The sequence below is a fragment of the Tamandua tetradactyla genome, chromosome 11 (assembly GCF_023851605.1).
Source record: "Tamandua tetradactyla isolate mTamTet1 chromosome 11, mTamTet1.pri, whole genome shotgun sequence".
Lineage (NCBI taxonomy): Eukaryota > Metazoa > Chordata > Mammalia > Pilosa > Myrmecophagidae > Tamandua > Tamandua tetradactyla.
The window spans coordinates 54801897-54809070 of NC_135337.1; the positions used below are offsets into that span (position 1 = coordinate 54801897).

Genomic DNA, 7174 nt, shown 5'->3' on the forward strand with positions numbered 1-7174 from the left:
ATACCCTAGGTATTTTTCATGTGTGCTTGTGTTAAGCTATGAATGCCTCATTGAATAGCATATGTACATTTTAAGTCTTTTTGGACACAAGTGTGTGGCTTAGTATTGCACCATTCAAGATGGTAGCTACTAGTCACATGTGGCTATTGAGCAATTGAAATGTGACCAGTCCAAATAGACATGTGCTATAAGTATAAGTATAAAATGCATACTGGATTTCAAAAGTTCAGTGTGAAAAAAAGAATGTAAGATATCTCAGCAATTTTATAGCTATTATATGCTGAAATAATATTGTGGATCTATTAGACTAAATGAAGTATATTAGTTAAGCATGTCTCATTTTACTTTTTTCTACGTAGTTCCTAGAAATGTTAAAATTACATAGGTAGCTTTTATTATTTTCTATTGGACAGCACTGCCTTAGCATGTCTCCCTATTGATTTTCTCATTATTTGTTAATTATGTGATATTTTAGACTCCTGTCATAAGATCTTCCTATTTTCTTTTACATGACAGTCTCTACCACTAGAGTCAGCACTCGAGGGCACAGCCCCAGTCTTATTCACCTGTCTCCTGTGGACCTAGCACAGTGTGTAGCACTGGGCAGATGTTCAGGAACAGATCATTCCTTTCCCTTCCTTGCCCAAGGCCATACAGCTTGTTAATGGCATAGCTCTGACTCTAACCCAGTTCTCTTGACTTCCACTCTAATATGCTATCCATGACATCCCACTGCCTCAAACCCTTTCTCTAAAGATTAGCACAAGAAGCAAATCAAAGTAAAACTCAAATCAGTCCAATTTACTACTCATTAGCAGTTTTTATGAAGACTGGTTGTGGAAGAGATTGAAACTCCGAGCTAATGTGACATTTTGAATTATCTCAAGTTGTCACTTTTCCATGCAGTGCTTCACTCTCATTAGGAAAAGTAATCAAGAGCTGGATCTATTATTACACTGTGTCCCTCCCTGTTATTAGGGCTCAGCACTCGGAGGTGTGTAATGCTCTTTAATGCCACACTTCTCTTGCTGGCACAAAAAGTTGTCTGTTCATGTTTTCCCTGTTTCATGTTTTGGGGAGTTGCTCCTTTCTCGGACTATTTTCTGAGCCTACCAATTAGGTAAACATTTTGATTTTCTCTGAAAGCATTTGCGTTTTTAAAACTTGATGGCTACATTCAGGTTCCCTTTAAAATGGAACAATCTATGATGTCTTCAGTTTCTTCTGGAACTATCTGCTAACACCAGTTGCCATTAGGTTGTTCAGGGCCCTGGGAAAATACATACATGTCCATATACAAACCAACATTTCCTCTTTTAACCACATCCAGATGGGCAAACACTTTTTTTATAAACAATATAAACAATTTGACTTTAAAATGCATTAAAAATTCACAAGTTCATGTCAGGTATAGTAAGTTACCTGAATGAAGAATCAGAATTCTGAGTACAAAAGAAGTACTTACCTATTTGTTTATTATCCAACTAGTGCATATAAAGATTCTTTACAGTGTTTGGCCACCATCTCTTCCTGTTCAGGTCCAGAAACCATCTCTTCATATTCTTTAATGTCAAATGCTCTGTTCCTGGCTAATTTCATATTTCTTACTGTGAGAAAAATGAAGCAAACAGCTATTACTCACAGTGCATGGCTCTTTGGAACTTTTTGTGTTGAAGCATGATAGATCTTCTTGCCTCCACAGTTCCCTAATATAATTTATTCAATGATCCGTTGTATTGTCCATTAATATTGGCTTCCAATGACTATTTCATAGGTTGTTGCTGTGTTTCATTGATGATGACCACAAATTCAGGTCTCACACAGAGTATTAGAAAAATGTGAATGATAATTCACTTACTCCTTGTTAAATTTTCCATTTAGAATTTTATAACATAAAAGGAGAAAAACACATTTTCCAAACAGTCTTCTCTTGAATTCTTTAGGCCATTTTTTGCTGCATTCCTAAAATGTGATCTCTTTCAGTGTGGACCCTTCCTGCCACATACCACTACTAGCAAGGGCCCATGGATGTGGTGAAAAGAGTGGTTCCATTTGTTGACATAAATGTTATCCTTTGGCAAGCACAGCTTAAGAATAATCAGGGAGACTATAGCATTGCAACATTGATCAGAGACAAGAAAAGATATTAATTAGAAGGGCCCATTAGTGTTGTGGAACAGTGGTCACAAATGCCCTTGAAAGGGGCGGTGTGACAGTGGCTCCGTGGCAGTGACAGAATTCTTGCCTGCTAGGCCGGAGACCTGGGTTCGATTCCTGGTGCCTGCTCATGAAAAAAAAAAAAAAAAAGAACCCTCGGAGGAGGTAAGTGAGGTCACCCCAGGATATAGATCTGCCTGCTATTTGACATGCAGCCTGCACAGGGATTGTGATGGTGCCTGGGTGTCAGCAGTGATGTGTGTACATGATAAATGATACCTGCTGTCATCACCATAGCCCTCTAGCACTGAGGACCACACACATAGTTGGATGAAAGTAATCCCATGCCAATGATTGGAACCATCTTTTTTAGCAGGCCACCCTCCTGGGTCTGAGTTGCATCCCAGGGTCCTGGGATATCTCATAGGCTAGGTCTCAGAGTTTCTCAGGGCATTTGGTCAACCACATGAGTAGGACAGAGAAGAGGGTATGAAAGTACCACAAAAGGGAAAAAAATGGGCCAGATTCCATGCAAGTGCCAATCCAAGTCTTGGGGCACTCTGCTTTGATGACACTGCCAGCCCTGACCAGTCCCAGTCATGGAAGATAGAATAAAAAGTTTCAAGGGAACTTCTCCAAATTGTGAGGACCCCCTGAGGTGTGGGACTTCAGTGGCACTGTCTACCACACATTGAATTTAGGGATAAGGTGCTTTGAAATGCCTCTGAGAATAGATTGAGGAGGAAATAATATCCTCAAGAGAATCCATAGCATATTAGATGGGGAAGGGAAATCCATAGGTCATTTCAGGTGATGATGTATTTGTAGCTCTATCCCATTTCCCACCTTGTGGGTACATTTTAGGTCATATTTCTTTTAATAATCAGACCAAATATGATACTGAATTTCCAATTGCCCTCCACAAGGACATAATAAAATTCTCTAGGAGTCAATACCCCACCCCCATAGCAGGGTTTACTCATATATTTCTGGCATGGTCTCTCTCACTTCACCAGTGTAATCAGTATACTTCTGCTTCTTCCACTTGAGTCTGGTGCTGAAAGCTGGCGTGGGGTTTGCAATGTTTTCTCTCCTAAAAACACCTTGGGCTCTTATGAAAATTTGCACACTCCCATTCCAGTGATCTTCCATTGTTCTAGAAGTGAGACTGCCTTTGTCAAACCAAAAATACATCTTCTTTTACATTAATGCCAGGATTATCCCTGGGACTCATCTTAATAATGGTGTATAGTGTTGTGCAAGTATTAATGACACAGATTTGGGATGGGCCAAAGTTTGTCTCTATCATCTTTTCTTTCTCTCCTAGGCAATGTGGTATTGCAGGAAAAGCATAGATTTTGAGTCACTTAGAGCAGGGGTTCAAATCCCACCTTCATGAATGATTAACTGTAAAATACTGGCAAGTTATCTAATCTCTCTGGGCTTCAGTTTTCTCTTCTGTAAAATAAGGTTAATAATATCTGTCTAGTGGAGTTATTGTGAAGATTAAATAGCAAAAAGCATACAAAGACCCTGTCAAAAGAGAGGCAAGCAGTACAGACCAGTTAAGTTCCTTCCTTCCATTATTCTGTCAGTGGCCGCTGGCCCCCAGACCCAGGTGCAGAGGGCTCCAATTGATGTGGTATCTTATTGACTCCAGACAAGCCCATGCTCACATTTCTGACTGCATACTCCTCCTTCTCAAAGAATTTTCTTCATTTGAATCTCGTGGGAATTCTCTGTTGTTGTGGCAGGAATAAAGGGTTGATTCAGAGACTAAGTTCTAACCTAAGCTGGGAGCAAGATATGCGTTTAGCATTTATTGGTGGAGAAGCAGGCATATAAAAAAAGACACCACTCTACATACATTACATCCTGCTTTTACATAGAGCCCTCTAATATCTTCTCATCATAATCTTAAGTGTAAAATCACCATTTTACCTTAAAATATTGTCAAATAGGTCTTGGGTTTTTTTTCCTCGGTCTCTGCTGGGTTAGCTATGGCGGCTGTGAAGACCCTGAACCCGAAGGCCGAGGTGGCTCGAGCCCAGGCGGCGCTTGCGGTCAACATAAGCGCGGCGCGAGGACTGCAGGACATGCTGAGGACTAACCTGGGGCCCAAGGGCACCATGAAGATACTTGTTTCTGGAGCTGGAGACATCAAGCTTACTAAAGATGGCAACGTGCTGCTTCATGAAATGCAAATTCAACACCCAACAGCTTCCTTAATAGCAAAAGTAGCAACAGCCCAGGATGACATAACTGGTGATGGTACTACTTCAAATGTCCTGATCATTGGAGAGCTGCTGAAACAAGCGGATTTCTACATTTCTGAAGGTCTTCATCCCAGAATAATAACTGAAGGATTTGAAGCTGCAAAGGAAAAGGCACTTCAGTTTTTGGAACAAATCAAAGTAAGCAAAGAGATGGACAGAGAAACGCTGATGAATGTGGCTAGAACATCTCTGCATACTAAAGTTCATGCTGAACTTGCTGATGTCTTAACAGAGGCTGTAGTGGACTCCATTTTGGCCATTAAAAAACAAGATGAACCTATCGACCTGTTCATGGTTGAAATCATGGAAAGGAAACATAAGTCTGAAACTGATACAAGCTTAATCAGAGGGCTTGTTTTGGACCATGGGGCATGGCATCCTGATATGAAAAAAAGAGTAGAAGATGCGTACATCCTCACATGCAATGTGTCATTAGAATATGAAAAAACAGAAGTGAACTCTGGCTTTTTTTACAAGAGTGCAGAAGAGAGAGAGAAACTAGTTAAAGCTGAAAGAAAATTCATTGAAGATAAAGTTAAAAAAAAATAGTAGAACTGAAAAAGAAAGTCTGTGGTGATTCAAATAAAGGATTTGTTGTCATTAATCAAAAGGGAATTGACCCCTTTTCCTTAGATGCTCTTGCAAAAGAAGGCATAGTAGCTATGCGCAGAGCTAAAAGGAGAAATATGGAGAGGCTGACTCTTGCTTGTGGTGGGGTTGCTCTAAATTCTTTGGATGACCTAAATCCTGACTGTTTGGGGCATGCAGGCCTTGTTTATGAGTATACATTGGGAGAAGAAAAGTTCACCTTTATTGAGAATTGTAACAATCCTCGTTCTGTGACATTATTGGTGAAAGGACCAAATGAACACACACTCACTCAAATCAAAGACTCAATACGAGATGGCCTGAGGGCTGTCAAAAATGCTATTGATGATGGCTGTGTGGTTCCAGGTGCCGGTGCAGTGGAAGTGGCAATGGCAGAAGCTCTGGTTAAATATAAGCCCAGTGTAAAGGGCAGGGCCCAACTTGGAGTCCAAGCATTTGCTGATGCATTGCTTATTACTCCCAAGGTTCTTGCTCAGAACTCTGAATTTGACCTTCAGGAAACACTAGTTAAAGTACAAGCAGAACATTCAGAATCAGGTCAGCTTGTCGGCGTAGACTTGAACACAGGTGAGCCAATGGTAGCAGCAGAAGCAGGCATATGGGATAATTATTGTGTAAAGAAACAGCTTCTGCACTCATGCACTGTGATTGCCACCAACATTCTCCTGGTTGATGAGATCATGCGAGCTGGAATGTCTTCTCTAAAAGGTTGAATTGAAGCTTCCCTTGTATTATCTGAATCATGAAGACTTGACAGTGATCCTGGGAATATAGCTATGGAATTTTTGTCCCAAGCTTCAAATGACTTTCAAAGGATTTTTTTTTCCTTTGAAAAGACAAGAGGATAAACTATGAAGTTCTGAAATTGTAGTGTTTTTTTTTAATTGCACTGAAGTGTATGCTTATAAAAAAGTCCTTTTTATCCAGTGAACAGGATGTTTTACTTCAGCTACAGTATGAGTTACATGTTGTATAAGCCTATGTTATCTACCTTGTTATTAAATATCCTTCACAAACAAATTTTAATGATTTCATAATTTTCTGTGGATATATTTTAATTTATACAACAATTCCCTGTTGTGGAGATAGTTTTAAATTTTCTGCTATTATAAATAACACCTAAGTAAGACATTTTTTAAAGCATCACTATTTTCTTAGTGTAAATTTCTGTGAATTCCTGGACCGTGCACCCAAAAAAAAACTATTAGGTCATATGGGCTTTTCGCACTTTAAAAATAGGTTTGCTAAAATACTTCCAGAGAAAAGTTGATATTCTCTACAACATGGAAAGAGGGATAAGCTGAGGGCAAGGAAGTAAAAGAGTTGCAAGTATAAAATGGAAAGAAAAAAAAACTGAAATAGAGGGGGCAGTGGGAAGAGGATGCCTGAGCATAGTGACTAAGGAGGCTGGGGTTATCAGAGATTTTAAGTATGATGGTGTGTTCCCACCCTGAACCTTTGCTGATGCAGAAATGTCCATTCCAAAGCCTCTGGTGTTAAATTACTGTTCCTTCTTAAGTGTTAACACAAAATTGTATTTATACAATTGGTGTATTCGTTGAAGGTGTAATTGTGTAACCATGCTTTGTTTTTTGATGGCTTATAGCAGTTGCCTACAGTGTGCAATAAATCTTAAGGTAAAACCTTAAAAAAAAATATTATCAAATAGGCAACAATTTTGGAGAATGTACTCAAAGAGAAAAAAAACTCTTTTTATCTTCCACCTGTCTGTACCTTGCCATCTTTATGGATTAACCAGGAAACTCCTACAATTCGGAGACACATGGTCTGGATCTTTACCCCAAAAGGAATAGTAATGAATGATATTCCTTGGCTTTGACCTTCTACCTAATGTACTCTTTGGGACTCCAAGCATCACAAATTTCTTTCACTAACCCAATCACATTAAAGTGAACTTGCTACTGCCAATGTGCTAATATCTACTCTTGGGACTAGGATTGGAAATTTTGAATAAAAAACACTTTGGGACAATTCTGGCCTTTTCTTCTTCTTCAACTCATTCTTTGCAGACCAATATTTCTTAACTTATACTGTGCATTCTAATAAGCAGCTCCACATTCTCAAAATACACATACATATGCCCCACCTGCTGATTTTTAATTTACCTGCAT

At 39.3% G+C, this 7174-nt stretch overlaps 1 pseudogene; it reads left to right on the plus strand.

The window, feature by feature from the left end:
• The first annotated feature begins 4119 nt into the window (after nucleotides 1-4119).
• On the plus strand, nucleotides 4120-6698 carry LOC143650158 (T-complex protein 1 subunit zeta pseudogene; annotated as a pseudogene).
• Nucleotides 6699-7174: the final 476 nt, after the last annotated feature.